General features: G+C 46.1%; 1 pseudogene; it reads left to right on the forward strand.

Annotated features, from left to right (window-relative positions):
• The first annotated feature begins 8,014 nt into the window (after window positions 1-8,014).
• LOC124484380 overlaps window positions 8,015-17,653 on the forward strand; it is a 15,030-nt pseudogene continuing 5,391 nt past the window's right edge.

Consider the following 17,653-nt stretch of genomic DNA (forward strand, 5'->3'; position numbering starts at 1 on the left):
CATGTTTATTGCCTATACCTTCCCTATACCTTAATACACAAATGTGTAATAACTGGATCTCTAAACTTTGTTAATGGCCTGGTCTGCAGCACTTTTGTTGTCAGACACTGATGGTAACACCAGACAGACGGTAAACACTTTCAAACACGTTAGATTTAAATGTGTGTGTGTGTGTGTATGAGCCCAACCAAGGCTAATAAACAAAAGAAAACTAGTTGTGTCAAAGCAGTCCTTAAGTCTGACTTGAAAATGTGTTATACAGATTGAAAACATACAAATAGGCGACCCAAAACAAGTGTAAACTTTCCGCTAATTAAATCCACCGTAGTTCTGTAACTACACAGTTTGGCTACGACACTTTAAGGGGTCAAATTGCATGGTCAGTGCAAGTGCAAGGCTTCCAGGCTACATCATTCATATATCTTTGTCTGCTTGTCTTTGTTGCAGGACATGCACACACTTCCCAGGTCAGTGACTGAAAAGCACTTCAGAGTTCTTATGAGAGGGTTTGAATGAGGACCGGAACCAGGAAGTGGGGTTTGTTTCTGCACACACACACCCCTTCCCAATCCTGTGCGAGGCGTCGAGCTAGACACCCTGTCCCTGCCAGACGCCACAACCACGGCATGCCAATGAAGGGCTTGTGACAGGGACGCATTGTGAGGCGGGCACGGAGTGGGCGTGCCATGTGACCATCCTGAATGTGTAGGAGGGGAGGATGGCAGCGTCGACAAAGGCCCATTGAAGGGTGGCACACTGGGGCATTAGACTGGCACCAGCCCCTTCCCATCTCCTTCCACCCTTGCTCTGCCCCCCCCCCCCCCCCCCCCCGACGCAGTGGGTATGAGGGGGGAGGGTGAAGGAGGAGGCCGGCTGCCTGATTCTTTCTGAATGGATGGATTCTTCTGGAAGAATCGGAGATTGGAGGTATTTCTCTATTTAGCTCTTCACCCAGAGTCCTGTTGGTTGAGGATGTCATCTCTTATTCTCAGAAGAGAAAAGCTGTTAAAATTAATTTGATTAAGACCTATGTTTCTCTTTAGACAGATTACATAGAAGACGAGACCCTCGAGAACCCTCTACTGCTCAGCCCTGACCCTTTTGTAAATCTCTTTGTTTACTCAAAACACACACTTAAAATAGGTAGCCTTTCCTCAGATACATCTTTTCACTTTGTGACAACACACATTCTATCTCTCACACACAAACACTAGTTCTCACTGGTTTGAAAGCGTTTACCGTCACTCAGTTTTCTGTACGCTCACAAAACCTTTCCACGAGAGATGAATGTAGTGCTGAACAACAGGCTAGTTTATGTAACAGAGTCAAGCTTCACACTGGAGTGTGATTGCCATGAAGCCGTGAAGATGCTCTTCAAGGAACATATTTTAAAACTCCTCGGTTATACAGGCATTACATTTCATCACTTTGAGTCACATTCCCGTATGTGACTCAACTTCTATTCCCGTACGCCCCACGAATAGAAGTTTAAGTTAAAGTTCCTGTCTTCTGTTGAAGTTTCTGGACAGTTGTTTAGTGCGCATATGTGGTTTGCCACACATATACTTTATTTAGAAAGACTCCATTGAAAAGTTTTGAACCAAAAATGTGTACATTAGTGTCCAGAATGCATGTGTGTAGTACATTTAATGGCACTTCACTTACGCAATCTGATAAGACAATTGTGTATTTGATAGCCATAGGCTGAATTCATGTGTGTGTATGTTATTTACAAACTAAAAGGTAAGTTATTTTAAGATGGTTACATCAGGCCATACTATTTTCATGCAAGACAAGAAGCACAGGAGTTTAACGTGTGTGCGCTCGCGTGTGTGCGTGCGTGCGTTCTTTCACACACACGATTCACAGAATAAACAGATTTTCCTCTTGTGGTAGAAGCAGTACATTGCAGGGAATTCAGACTGGGAATTTGCAGTACAATAAATCTGATTAGGAATATGTTTCTCCATTCTGCCATTGGAAACTTTGCTGCTCTCTAGTGACCAACTATGTACACTACCATATTGCAAATATGTGCCAACTAGAGAATGAATACACCACACAGACATACATCACTACCCTACATGTAATTTTCAGTATGTAATTTGCAGTCTTTGCACTTTTGCAGTATGTGCAAAAATTGGCCGCTAGAATGTTGACCAGGACGAGGACAGGTAATCACATCATTCCTGTTTCGGAGTCCCTTTACTGGCTCCCTGTCATGTTTCGGAGTCCCTTTACTGGCTCCCTGTCAAGTTTCGGAGTCCCTTTACTGGCTCCCTGTCATGTTTCGGAGTCCCTTTACTCGCTCCCTGTCATGTTTCGGAGTCCCTTTACTCGCTCCCTGTCATGTTTTGGAGTCCCTTTACTGGCTCCCTGTCATGTTTTGGAGTCCCTTTACTCACTCCCTGTCATGTTTCGGAGTCCCTTTACTGGCTCCCTGTCATGTTTTGTATAGATTTATGTAATAAATGATAAATTATATGCTTATCTACAAGGCTCTGCATGGTTTGGCCCCTTTGTACTAGTCTGAACTTTTGAATTTAGTAATTTAGCAATAGTTACAGTAAGTACAGGGGCATTCCCCCGAGGCAAGTAGGGTGAAGTGCCTTGCCCAAGGACACAACGTCATTTGGCACGGTCGGGAGTCGAATAGGCAACTTTCTGATTACAAGCCTGATTCCCTAACCTCTCAGCCGTCTGACCCTTACCCCTTACATTCCAAACGTGTCTTTCGATCCTCTGATTGTGGTTTGCTAACTGTTCCCATGTCTTGTTTCCGCTCTATGGGTGACTCTCTCTCTCATGTGATTCTTTTGAGGGGTTGTCTTTGTTCTTATTGCATGTTTTCTCTACCTTTTTATTCATTGTATTTTATTTATTATGTTGTAAAGCACTTTGAGATGCAACTTTTAAAGGATTTATAGAAAATACACTTTTATTATTATTATTATATAAACCTGACTCCAGGATGAGATGTAAAGTAACCCATATCTCTTATAATTGTTATATTTACATTGAATAATTTAGCAGACACTTTATCCAAAGCTATGTACAAGTGATCGTTGTAGCATCTATGAACTCAGTATCTATAGAATATAAGAACACGGATAAGTTTGGCCTTAAATAAGACCAACAAAACCCACAGGAACAGTATATTTGACCCTTTTTTAACATGGTTTATCTGCAATTACGTTACACACTAAACTTGTGTTTATTTCCATTGTGCAGTTCAATTCCTAAACTGTCTTGATTTCCAACTGGGTGTACCCTAACTTTTGTGTACCACAAGCACACACAGACACACACATACACAGGAATGAATTTAAACATAAATCCTACACACACTTGCAGCTATAGTGGCACTTCCAGACCAACTCTGTGGTTGATTCAGCTGTTTTAGCGCTAACTGCTAACTCTGCAGATCAATGGCCTCCTAGCCTATTACTCATACAGTCCCTATTAGCATCCGCTATTAGCATCTGCTCATCAATACCATCGATCAGTTTTGCCACGAACACACACCAGGGTATAAAAGCAAAGTAGAGTGTGTGTGTATGCGCATTAGAGAGAAAGAGAGAAAAAGAAAGACGACTAAACAATTCAAGAAATCAATATTGCCTATGATGACCACTGCCAGCTCAACTGATTTATCCATGCAGTTGCCCACAGCAGCCTGTAGAGGGTAGTGGCTTGTTACAGACATACTAGCTGTCACTGACAGGAGTGTCACCTAAAGTGAAACCATGACATGACCCAAATGTACGTTTAGTAGTAAGAGGGTTTCATGAAAGAGTTGCGGGGGGGGGGGGGGGGGGGGGGGGGGGGGGGGGGGGGGTAAACATGTTGGTAATACACGGTGGCCCTAAAGTGCAAATCACACCCCCTAATATGAGTACATCCCCCAAATGAAAACACTCCCCCCCAATACGAGTCAACTCCCCCCAAATCGGATGACTTGTTCACCTCCCCCCAATGCAAAAACACGCTCCCCCAAATGGAAAACGACATTACATTAATTAAAAAACACATTACATTAACTCTGAACGGAAAGGCTAGGTACTACACTTGTAATGACTGTAACTGTTATGTCCCATGAGCGGTACTTTAATAAGGTCATATAGTACACACATCATTAATACAATAACACACTGGGCAACACACTCACCTGTTACACAACATGATGCACAATGTGATGAGCTGTGTGTGTGTGTATGTGTGTCTTCTTTTTCAAAATGTCTCAGATCTTAACGTCTTACTGAGAGAGGAAGTATATATGTGAAGAGCTGCGGCCAAAAGGCCACACACATGCACACACACATCCCGGAATTCCTGATGAATTGCTGTGTCAGCAGAAGACTAGTGTTTACATTTGGACACACGCACACACAGACACACACACCCACATAATATACACACACATAATGTACACACACACATACACGCACACTCTCTTTTGAAGCCTTCCCAGGATTTAGGAGTGTCAAGCTGGAAAGTTGCATTCATTATACTCTACACTCAGTCACTTAACTCTACACCCATTCCCAATCACTATACAATAAATAACACTCGTTCACTAATTCACTGTACTCTAAAGTAACTCACAGTAATTTGCATTAGCCTACTCTCAGTAATTCACTATGCACCCATTCACTATACTCTACACATTCACTTTACACAAATGTACTTTACTCTACACATGTTCACCATACGGTTTTCCACCATATAGTTTTTCATTTTACTTTATACTAAACAAACATGTCCTGCGGTAACTCCTCCTATTTTCTTTCGACCCCTTTGTTCCTCTTTGTTCCTCTTCATGCCTGCAGTCTCTTTTTTTCACCTGACCCTTCTCTCCTCTCTCTGCTAATGCTCTTTAAGACAAGGACAAAAGTCTCCATGTTATCTCCCGAGCAGGGCAGGCTGCTGGTTGGCACACAGACATGCTCCTCGTCATCTACTTCAAACCAGATCCATGTGAAGGAGACAGACAAAAGGGAGGATGAGAGAAAGAGAGGGGGGGAGGGGGGAGAGGGGGAGGCAGGCTCAGCATGGAGTTTAAACAGAGGATATCCTCTCTTCCTCTCCTGCCCTCTCTCCCTCAGCTCGCTCTGTTGACTTTAGGAGAGACCTCAACGGGCTGCGTGTGTGTGTTCGTACGTACATATCCTTCTGTGTGAGTGCGTTTGTGGACATTTGTGTGCTTGTGTGCTTCCCTGCATGCGTGTGTGGGTGCGTGCGTGTAATATTATAATTAGCAGAAATTGTAGTATTCGTATCAGTGTTATTATTATAATAACACTTTGGCACACAGAGCACCTGGACTATATTGAAGAAAATATGATGCAAATACTGGTCTACATGACAATAAAAAGCAGTGTCATAGCCCTCAGTCTCCTGGTACTTTTCCCTTTTTCCCTGAAGCCAAAGCGGACCATCTCAAGTGAGGTGGTCTCGTGTGGTGTCAGCAGAGCTTCCCTTTCCTGTGTGGCCTCAGTAACACAGTGATGGATCATTCAGAACTCTCTGCCCCCCCCACCCTCCCCCCACCTCCTCCCAAGGCTCAGGAGATCTCATAAAGGCTACCAATCCGCCCCATCACCAGAGGAAGAGTCTATAATCTCATCATCTTTAGTACTCCAGTCCTATCATCTTTGTATCTCTTTCTCTCTCCATCTTTTCATCTTCCCCACTTTCTCTCTTTCCTTCTTTCCTCTTTCCATCTCTCCCAAATACAATAAATTGCACATGCTTCTTTGGTTGTGTGTGTGTGTAGGTGAGTGTATGTTAGTGTGTGTGTGGTAATAACATTCTTACCTGCTGATCAAAGCATCCGGAAGGTCTGGTGGCCACTCAGAAGTAGAGGGTCTGTGTGTGTATGTGCCTCTCTGGGGGGTCAGTAGCTTGGCCCAGAGTGCTGGCGAGGTACTTTCACAGAGTTTCAGAGACGCACGCTGATCAATATGTGCTTTAAATAGAAACACAAACACACACACACAGCATTAATCTCTATAGATTCAGCCTGTTTAAATACACAGCATTAATGTGAATAGATTGCATAGATCAAACACAGACTCACACACAGACATTTGTTTGTTGTGTTGTCATGATATTAACAAAGTACCATTTACTAGTCTAGCATGTGTCTATGTCCTTTGTCAGTCTTGTTGACAATACACCTCAAGCCCAACACAGAATTGTGTGCTTTAAAATGGGCTATTAGAGTGTAACTGGTAGTGCACCAACATCCAGTCAGTCAATTCAAGGCTATGTATACCCATATCAGTGTCGGACAGATTCTAAACACATTGACACATTGCTTGCACTAGACTCTGTAGGTAGCCTTCTACATGCAGGACTACAACAAATAACTTCCAAATCATGTTTGGTTAATAGCTCGTGATTCAACAGACCTGTACTTGTCCTAAAGGTATGGGTATAGAGCTGCGCATCTTCTTCTGTATCTGTTTCTCTCTCTCTCCTGTCACCAAGGGATTTGTTTTTTTACAGACCCGCGCAGACAGCTTGGTGCTGGATTGATGGAGTGACGTCAGCGCGCCGCTACTTCTCCACACGGCTGGATTAGTCGGCGCGCAGTAGAGACAGCGTCCCCTGTAATCTTCCCTTGGGGAAATGGGCACGTTTGGAATGACCCGTACCAGGCAACGAGGGCCTGATGAGACTCAGGCGGCGCTACGGGGCGTCCTCGGCGGCGTGGGAAAGCCTGGGGTTCCCTGTAAAGTAACAAAGAACTCACCGTGAACCCTGAAAAGAAACACCAGGTAAGTGTCCGCGAAGGTGCGTGCGGTTCCAAAGGATTTAACCTGGTTTTCACAGACGTCGTCAGCAACTCCACCTTTATTTTTTACTACTGCGTTAATATCACTCCAGGCAACTTTAAAAGCATTTTACGACTTTGAAAGATCAGGTTGCATCCGGTTGTACAAAACCTATCACTGTACTCGTGTATTCGTAGCACACCTGTCATTAATTAAATAGCCTAGGTGTAACGGATGAAATTGTGTATCCTACGCAAAGAGACTTTGTGAAGGAAAGCCACACAGGGAATTATTTAAACAAAGGTAGCCTATAGAGTTATAGAGACCGAGTTTCCCAAGAAACTAAAGGGTTGTTGATGTCAGGCCTACGGGAAATAGGTCAGCGCATCTAGCTCATACCACCACAGGTGATAACAGCCGGGGCTGTGTAGGCCAAAGCTCTTAGGTGGCATAGGCTACATGCCGCTAACAGTCGTGGAAACGACAGAAGGATAGCAACAACATGCTAATAATAGAACGTAACGAGCAATTATCATGTCCGGAAAGCGTATTAAAACATAGAAGTAGGCCTAGGTAGACTAGTCTATAGGCCTACTGCCTATAGGCTACGTTTATAAATAAATTGGCTTATATAGGCCTACATAGATTTGGCGTGCGACTGTATTCTCTCTTTCTCTTTTTTGAGTAAGGAGGAGGGGGCAATGCAAAAATTAACCCCATCTGTCACATTTCACACGTTCGCCAATTTCACCATGTAGGCCTAACTAAATTACAAGCCCATGACCATGCTAACGGTATTTACGACCCTACTCTCACCTACTTGGAGAGAGCATTCTAAATGCCCCACATCCTGTCTTTTCTAGGACTGTGCGTGGAGAACACAGACAGAACAACCCTCAAGCTCAAATTTTGAAGGCAGTGCGAATTTTACTGCCACCGGTTTTTATTTTTCAACTCTTTTCTCCAGTAAATGAGTGTCACAAACAAGGGCACTGAATTTAATTAAGATGCAATCCCACCCCCCACCCCTCTCCCCGCTTCTTATCTATCAGCATCCTCGTTTCAAAAGAAGCCAAGATCGCAGAAAGGTAATGAGGGACCCCCCTCCGCTAACACCCATTCCAGCCCCCCCTCCTCCCTCCCCCCTCCACACACACACGCACACACACACACACCCCTGCACCATCACCTACCTTCGTCACCGCTCGAGGAACCGCACATCTTCTGCACGGAGCAGAAGTGAAGTAGTAAGAACTGAAGCGCTAGTTTTGCGTCAGCTACAGTGCGCGGTAATTGTGCACGGAAAGTGTAGTGTATAGGGGGTGCGCTTCCATATGATTATTAGAGCACAATATTGACGGGGACAGAAGCCGCGCTGGGCTCGCGGAGCACACAGTTTGGACCATCTATTCTAAACAGACAAAACTAGAGAGTTCAGAGACGAGAGTGAGCAATCACATAAAGGATACAGATAGAGTGGAGATAGACGAAAGAGAGGTAGACAGACAGAGAGAGTAGGCCTACAGGACAGTGACGCGCAGAGCGTATCGCTTGTACGGCTAGTGCCTGTAGTTTAAATCCCCCAAAAGCGTGCTGCCCAGGACCAGGAGTGGAATCCCCATTCCCACTTGTCACTTTCTCTCTATTCCGCAGCGTCTCGACACACGGAATCTCCCCGGCGGTCACAGCACTTTCTCGGACACTTGGTTAAACCGGAACCGCACCAAGATACATTCCTCCGTGGAAATACTGTAAGAAAGGCACCGTCTGGCTCTTGACCATGGAACAGAGACAGCTACAGTTACGGTAACAGGAGCCACCTCTCGTTGTTCAGAGGCCGGGGAGCCGTGCAGAGACAACCGTACACTGAGTGCGACCACTGACCATTCCTAGCAATGAGTCGTTAAATTCCTGCACTCGTCGTTAACCTGACTTTCCGCCGAAAACCTTCTCTTCCAAAGAGGAGAGGAGGATACAGTAAGACGTTTACTCATATATATATATATATATTTTGTCTTCTAATGGACCGAGTGCCCTCGACTTTGGCCGCTAAGATGCATTGGATCACGCTGGTGCTGGCCGGGTTGACTTTCTGGGGCAAAGTGTCCGTGTGTAACTGTTTCGACTACGAGGACAACAATTATGATTATTACGAGGAGGAGAAAGCGGAGACCATCGACTACAAAGACCCCTGTAAAGCTGGTGAGTCCCTCTCATTAGCCTATGATACCCAGCAAGAGAAGAGTCTCTGACATTGATATATACATTTGCAGTTGTTTAACATTGATTGTGGTTGTCAGTGTAGTGTGTGTGTGTTATTGTATGAGAAGTTGAGTTTCTTGATCAACGTGTCATTTAATGAAATATTTAGACTATCTAGACCCACCGAGACGCGCTTCCCCGTGCGCTCGGGCTCTGTCACCATTCTTAGCGCCACGGAGAAGGGTAACATCTGATAGTAACATTTGTATAATGTATACAGCCTACACAGTGAGTGTGTTTGTGGAAGAGAGACAGGTATGCTTGTGTGCAGAGATAAATGGAGAAAGATATAGGCTAATTATTCGATTATTAGTCCAGAGTCCCTCCGCCCCCCTCTCCCGGCCTCGGTAACCGATCACGCCTGGTTTAGTTCGGTGTCCGCAAGTGATCCCGGGACGAAGCCACGTGCAGACCGCTGACGGTCATAAGCCCGTTTCCTCATCGGGATGCACTTTTCACCGCCCGCACGTAAACTCACGCGGCTCCCACTTGTAGGCTACCTGCCCATCAAGACTATTATCGTGTCGGGATCTCATCTGTGTGTTTGTGTGAGTGCGTGTCTCTCTGTGTGTGTGTGCACTTTTATTTGAGTGTGCCATATATAACATTTAGAAAATGAGTGCATGCATGATATATAGATGAGAAACAGCGGGAGCTCACACGCGTACACCCGCCCCATTCACACACATACACGCACAAACACACAAACTCATATACACACACACACATACGCACAAACACACATATACACGCACAAACACACACACACACACACACACACACACACACACACACACACACACACACACACACACACACACACACACACACACACACACAAACAGGGTCAGAAGCAGTTTTGAAGTCTACACAGAGCCTAATGACAGGTTGGGGCGCGCTGTGGTATGAGAGTCCTAACCTCAGCAGAGAAGGTTTGGTCTTTGATGAGATGTGTGTGCAATCATGGTACACTGCAGAATACATTATAATTCCTTTGAATATGTATGTAGGTTAGAGTGCCTCATTTAACCTCCTCTGCACCTGTGTCAGTGTATGTAGTGTGTGTTTTTCTGTGTCTGTGTGACTAAATATACGGTATATCCTATATTGTCCTTATTTTTATCGATTTTTTTATTACAATATGAGGGTGTCTGAGATCTTGGCTGAACATATGTGTGTGTGTGTATTTGTCTGTTTTTGTGTTTTGTCTGTGAGAGTACATGTCATGTGTGTCTATGTGTGTGTGAGTGTATTTGTGTCTCAGTGTGTCTATGGCTTTGTGTTTGTCTCAGCTGTACTCCACCCAGAAGTGAACAGATGCTGAGATTCAACGTCTGGAGTTTCACTTAAGACTCTCTCTCTCTCTCTCTCTCTCTCTCTCTCTCTCTCTCTCTCTCTCTCTCTCTCTCTCTCCTCTCTCTCTCTCTCTCTCTCTCTCTGCTCTCTCTCTCTCTCTCTCTCTCTCTCTGTCCCTCTCTCTGTCTCTCTCTGTCTCTCTCTGTCTCTCTCTGTCTCTCTCTCTCTCTCTCTCTCTCTCTCTCTCTCTCTCTCTCTCTCTCTCTCTCTCTCTCTCTCTCTCTCTCTCTCTCTCTCTCTGTGTTTGATAACGGGGCGTTTGGGAGTAGGTGTGTGTGTATTCATGGGTCTTACTTGGTCTCACGTGTCCTCTCACATGCTTCATTACTCTGTAAACACATTTTCACACCCAGTTTTTCCTGCTACAGTCTTCATTGGGGAATAAGTTTCATTTGAATGGACTGAAGCTCACTCTAGTGAACGTCACTGCTCAAGTGGGGACAGTTAACCCCTTGGATGGTGTCCAATCATCCTGTATTTACTTCAGCCATGCATCATTCAGTACTGAGTTTGGCTAAAGACCCAGATCTGAGTCAAGTACTGACCTGTCCTGTTCTGCCCTGGCTTGGCCTCTCTTCCTCTCTCCTCTCCTTCCCTCTCTTCTCTTTTCCAAATATTGTTTTGGTACTTGTCAGAGTGTGGGAGTGAGTGTAGTTGTAGTCTTACTCATGGTTTTTGTGATTACATATTGCACTGATCAAAATAACTCCATCCAGAACATTGAACTTTCAAAAGCTTACTTAAACACATTCCAAACATACCACATAGACCTGAACTTGAGCTGTGTGTGTGTGCGTGTGTCTATGTGTGTGTTAGTTTACAGTGAGGGTTGTGTCGCGTTATGTTCTGATATTTTGATATGATAAATGTGACTTCCACAGCTCGATGGGGTTTGAGCATGAATGTACTCGTGTGTGAGTATGTGACTGTGACAGATCACAGAGAGACAGCGTGAAAACACTGGGCTCTTTCAGCTCTCCTGAACACTTAAACAGCGCTCCGATTGAGAATCCTGAAGGACACGGGAGCCCTGAGACTCTGGGTCTGGTGCGGCCGCACGCTACATACACGTCTACACTCAAAGCATGGCTGGTCCCTAAAACCAACAGCTCTCGAGCCTTTTCCAAGAGCAGGAGCCGGACTCTCCCTACCCAGCCACAGGTGGAGAAGCAGATCTCCAGTTTGATTCCTCCTCCAGTCTCCCACTCTTCACGCTGTTCCTGTCCTCAGCCTCATCTCTTTCCAGTTTGGTGTGGCTGGAGGAGTTGGGTCTATGTAGTGCAAATGTGTGTCTGGGTGTGTGTGTATGTATGGTATCATGTTTCCATATATCAATGTGACTGTCATTCCCATATATTACTAAGTGTGCATATGTATTTGTGTGTGTATGTGTGTGTGTGTTTGTGTGTGTACAGCCCATTAAAGTGGAAGTGGGGCCCCATTCCCTGGGTGACCCCATGGCAGTGGGTGTGAGAGGCTGGTATTCCGGCTCCTGTTATTGCTGGGAAAACACAACGGGAATATTTGGCTGTCTGCTTATCTCCTCGTAGCCTCACTCTGTTGGACAGGAGAACACACACTTCCAGCCCTTTGTGAAGTGATTTCCCCATGTGAACGCACACACGCATCGAGCACGCGCACGGTCGCCAACACATACATGTGCTCACTCACTCTCACTTAAACACGCACACACACACTTACTCACTTACACACGCGCGCTCACACACACATACACACACACACACACTCACAGCTCCCTCCATTCACCCGTGCTTATCTCTTCCTGGTTGTCTGTATCCTGCTACTCAGCTGGAGATGACACACACACGCACACACATTTACACACATAGACTCTCGCTTAGTCACACACTAACAGTCATTCATGCTTCCTTCCAGATCGCTGTTCTCTTAAAACAGTGCCACACACAGGAACAGTGAGAACACAACAGAACCCAGTGTCAGAATAGAAGGCAGCTCTAACATTAGGACAGAACTGGTGTCTGCTCCACCACAAACACCATGGACTCACTGGTGGAACCCACTGTGTTTGTGTTTTTGAACCTGTGTGCATGTGTGTGCTATATTGTGTGTCTGTGTGTTTCACTATACGTGTGTGTGTGTGTGTGTGTGTGTGGGAGCAAGGCCACCGTGTCGTGACAGCAAGCGGGGGGCTACTGTTCACCTCCCCCCAGAGGAAGGAAGCCCAGTGTGTGTGAGGCAGAGAGAGAGAGAGAGAGAGAGAGAGAGGAGAGAGAGAGAGAGAGAGAGAGAGAGAGAGAGAGGAGAGAGAGAGAGCGAGAGAGAGAGAGAGAAAGAAAGAGAGAGAGAGAGAGCGGTTTCACTCCCAGTATATTAAACAGGATTTTCCTGAGCGGAGTGCTCCTGCTACTGAGTTTCCTAAGTCTCCCTCTGGGTTCTGGCCTCTACACTGACTGCAGCCAGGCCCCCAGCCTGGAGGGTTTGCTTTGGAACCGCACTCTTCCGGGGGTTCTAGAAGCCATGAGTCAGTGCTCTGTCACTGCTCCCATCATGCTTCGCTCAATAATGAATGGTCCAGATCCCGTCGTGTTGCCCCGGTGTGTCCCTGTGCCACTGTCCTGACGTGTGTGGGGATGCGTGGATGTTTGAGGGTCAAACATGTTGTGAGGATGTTAGGCTCACATCACTGTTTTAACCTGTCTTGACTGTACATGAAGTAGGCTATGTGTTCCACATAGTGGCATCGTACTTTGTATCTTGCAATTCCACAAATGTAATTTATTTTTATACCACGGTGTGTTTGCTTGGGTTATTTATGGCTGTCATGGGGAACGTGCAATGTGAATATGGTATCCCACAATGCTCTTCATCACCATCTGTTTGGATTGGTGTTTAGCCATGGGGATACTTCTCCAGTCCGCTTATACACACACACACACACACACACCACATCCACACTAAAACGCACACACACCACATGCACACTAACACACTCAGTACACACATCATGACAGCCTGGTTGAAAATACAGTATTTCTCTCTTGTCAGACATGTGGCAAAGAAGGTGTGAATGAAAGAGAGAGATGCTCCAGAGAAGACGAGGGTGTCCCAGGGCACAGCTGAAAGAGGTGTGGAATAGGTCTCTCTGTATGAGAGCCTGGATCCGTGTCAAAGGACAGGGGAACTGTATCATTAGTATGTATTTGTGTCTCTGTCACTGGGATACACGGAGTGACCCTATCATCACACATTGGCAAGTGGATTCATCCAATAGGACACACACATGCATGTATAACACTTTGCGTTTCTTTGGGGTGGAGTAACACTTGTGATGTGTTCCTCCCAATTTTCATCCCATTTAAATAATGAAAAATCATATAAAAAATACCGCCCAAATATAACCCAAACCCCAAAGTCACTAGACAACACACACACACACACGCTCCATGGCACCTATTAGGGAGCTATTTCAGCTTCTTTGACAAAAGCAGAGATTATACCACTGTGTGAAGCTGAACTCAATGAACTTGCTGGGTTCTTATAATCATAACATTAACCAGTCATGGGTGATTTGTGACTCGTTGACACAAGGGTGTGACTGATGACAATATAATACTAGAATATTAGAATGTTGGAATGATAGAATATTAGAATGATAGTATAATAGAATTATAGATTGTTGTATGTTCTAATTTATGATCAGAGACTTATAGTGGTCCAGCTCGGAGAATGATTGCTTTCTGAGAAAATCCTGGATATAATCTCTTTTTTAAAAGACTTTTTCCTCTCTGTCTCTCTCTCCCTTCATCTCTCTCTCTTTCCCCATCTCTCTCTTTCTCTCCCTCTTTTCTACCAATTTGTCTCATTCACACACTCACCTCCCCCCACACACACATCCTAAACACCCACCTACAGTGTGACCTTACAGTATAGCTACTTAATGAGGAGCTTAATGCCAATACATGGATTAAGTTATTATGTATTCATGTAGTGGTTTCACAATAACCACACACACACACACACACACACATCCCTCTTCTTGTGAGTGATTGACAGTGTCGATCAGCCTGCCGCTGTGTGAAGCAGTTGTAAGCAGGGATCTGTCCTGTCAGCCTAAGTGGTTGATCAATGAAAGGCCTACACTAACCTCCTAGCTCTGGGCTGTGTGTGTGCGTGTGCGTGTTTCATCGAAAACGATTGTTTGGTGCAGCGTCCCTCATTTGTGCTTGTGTATGGGTATTGTATATGTATTGTGTGTGAGCGCGGGCATGTGTGTGCCTGTGTGCGTGTGCGTGCCTCCCTGTTTGAGTGTGTGTGTATGCAGGCCCATTTGGTGCATTGCCCCTGCTGAAGGACAAACAGTAAGTCCAGGTCAGCGTGACGGAGGTCCTAAGGGACATCCCCGGAGTTTAAAAATCAATACCCCCCACCACCCCCCCCCCCACCCCATCTACTCCTCCTTCTCCCTCCTTCGCTCCCCCCTGTCCTCACCCACCTCACCTCACTCCACACATTCTCACCCCAGTTCCTTGGCTATTTATAGGGTCTGCATGGATTTGCAAGACCCGTGAGATCAGCGGCCAAATGGCCCCTGTCTCTCTATTTGTACCTGTGTCTTATCTCTCTCTCTTCCCCTCTCTCTCTCTCTCTCTCTCTCTCTTTCCCTCTATCTCTCTCTCTCTCTCTCTCTCTCTCTCTCTCTCTCTCTCTCTATCTCTCTCTCTCTCTCTCTCCTTTGTCTTTTTCTCCTCTATCTCTCTCTATTTATCTTTCTCTATCTTTTTTGTATATCTTATCTCTGTCAAACTTTTACCCAAGTGAGTTAAAAGGCCTACCTTTTGGAAATGGACTCTACCTTCAGATTCAGATGGATTTGACCCTCATGGCCACACGACAGCCCAATGCAATAGCTCGATGCACGTCCCATGAGAGTGATCTAATCATACGCTGCTCCCTGGCCTCTTACACTCCCTGTCTCTATCAGATAGGATGATGTGTTAACCATCTGCTGCCATTGTGGTCAGTGCACAGAGCAGCACAATGCAACAGACAGACCCATTTCCCATTGACTGTCTTGATTTGGCAAATGGCAGACCCCCTGACGTGTCTCGCTAGCTTTAGCATTAGCAATGGGCTGAAAGGTCCACAGGGGGCAATAGCAGAGCTACGCTAATCACCCCAGCGATGGTTATCAACGCAAATGTTCTGTGTGAGAGGTCAGGGAAGAATGAGAAAAGGGGAGGGGGTAGGGTTAGGAGGACTGGTAAGAGACAGAGAGAGGTGGGGGGAAAGACAGAGAGAGAGCGAAACAAAGAGAGAGGATGGGAGAGAGAGACAGAGGTGGGGAAAGAGTGGGGGGGGGGGGGGCGAGAGGGGAGTGTGAGAATGTGTGGCTTGCTGAAGTCTTTACACATGGTCTGATATCGGATCTTAAGACGACAGCGGGGGGTGGGGTTGTGTGTGGGGTGGGGTTGTGTGTGTGTGTGTGTGCATGTGTGTGTGTGTGTGTGGTGAGAGTGACTGAGCTAAATTAAGCCATGTGGGGGGTTTTCTTGCAAAAGTGGAACAATAACGGTGTTTGATTTCTCGGTGCCGCAGCTTGATCATATGACTTAGAGATAACACAGCCAGTGAACACACCCTCGCCTACTATGTACTATGGCAAGCTCAGTACATTCTCTATTTCAGGGGCCTCTAACCCTGTTCCTGGAGTGCTACCTGCCTGTAGGTTTTTGCAATGGTGATGATGATGATGATGAGGATTATGATGAGGATGTGTGTGTGTTCCAGCCGCATTCTGGGGAGACATAGCGTTGGACGAAGAGGATCTACGGATGTTCCAGGTCGACAGAACGATAGACCTATCACAGCACAGACACACCCACTCCCGACAGGGACACACCTCCGGTGAGTGGTATAGACACTGGAGAAAAATGGAATATCTATATAAATATATGTATGTACAATATATGGTTTATTTTCTCTCTCTCTCTCTCTCTCTCTCTCTCTCTCTCTCTCTCTCTCTCTCTCTCTCTCTCTCTCTCTCTCTCTCTCTCCCTCTCTGTCTCTCTCTCCCTCTCTCTCTCTCTCTCTCTCTCTCTCTCTGTCTGTCTGTCTGTCTGTCTGTCTGTCTGTCTGTCTGTCTGTCTGTCTGTCTGTCTGTCTGTCTGTCTGTCTGTCTGTCTGCCTGTCTCTGTCGCTGTCTCTCCTTAGAATGGAGGGGGAGGAGATGGGAGGAAGGCAGAGGAGAAAGAGGGGGGGGGGGGCAGACTGGTGATGGTCCAGTAGAGAAGTGTAGAATTTGTCACCTCAGTTTCTCACTTAATAAGCCAACCAGGGCCCACCACACAGCTGTCAGTCAACTTCTGTCCCTCCCCCTCTGACCACACAGTATCATCATACAAGGCTTCCACACACACATCTCTGTTCTCCTCTCACACATGCTTCTCATCCGTCCATCCATCACAGAGAGGAGAGGCAGAGCGAGAGGGAGAAAGAAAGACAAAGAGAGAAAGGGAGAGAGAGAGGGAGAGAGTTAGACTCAGAGAGAGACTGAGAGAGAGACAGAGAGAGAGAGAGAGAGAGAAAGAGAGAGAGAGAGAGAGTGAGAGAGAGATTAGTGGGTCTTCTGAGTGAGAATAAGCTTGTCTGGTTTATACTGAACTCTTCAACTCTACTGTGTGTGTATGTGTGTGTCTCCCAGGTGGTCAGGAGGAACATGAGATTGCCAAGAAGAAGAATTCGTTATACCTCTTATTGGAAAGGATACAGAAGTTTGGCATTGGTATACAGTCATACATGTTGCTACAGCCGTGTGTGTACTGTACACACACACACGCATAGTTAATTTATGTCTATTGTGGTTAGAACACAATAAATCTCTCTCTCTCTCTTGCTCTCTCTCTCCTTCCCTGCTCTTCCAGAGTATCTACCTAAGAACCGGAGCCAGGAGGCCTCCGGCCTCAGGTCCAAGCCTGCGAAAGCCTTGAAGGCTGGGGGCTCTGTGAGGGAGGGCGTGAGGAGCCGCCTCCCCAGGGCCGCCACGTCCCGGGCCGAGCGGATCTGGCCTGGAGGGGTCATCCCTTACATCATCGGGGGGAACTTCACAGGTGAGGGGAACAGTGGGGACTTTATTTAGGCTTCGGGGTGTCTCACCCTGATGGAGAGCAGCATTCCTCTAGGTTGACACGCCTACACGCTTGATTTTACCGGTCAGCTGGTTGATCATGTTGAATGAGGACGTTAGGATGATGATGGTGGTGATGATGATGGTGGTG

The sequence above is a fragment of the Hypomesus transpacificus genome, chromosome 22 (genome assembly GCF_021917145.1).
Source record: "Hypomesus transpacificus isolate Combined female chromosome 22, fHypTra1, whole genome shotgun sequence".
Classification (NCBI taxonomy): Eukaryota; Metazoa; Chordata; class Actinopteri; order Osmeriformes; family Osmeridae; genus Hypomesus; species Hypomesus transpacificus.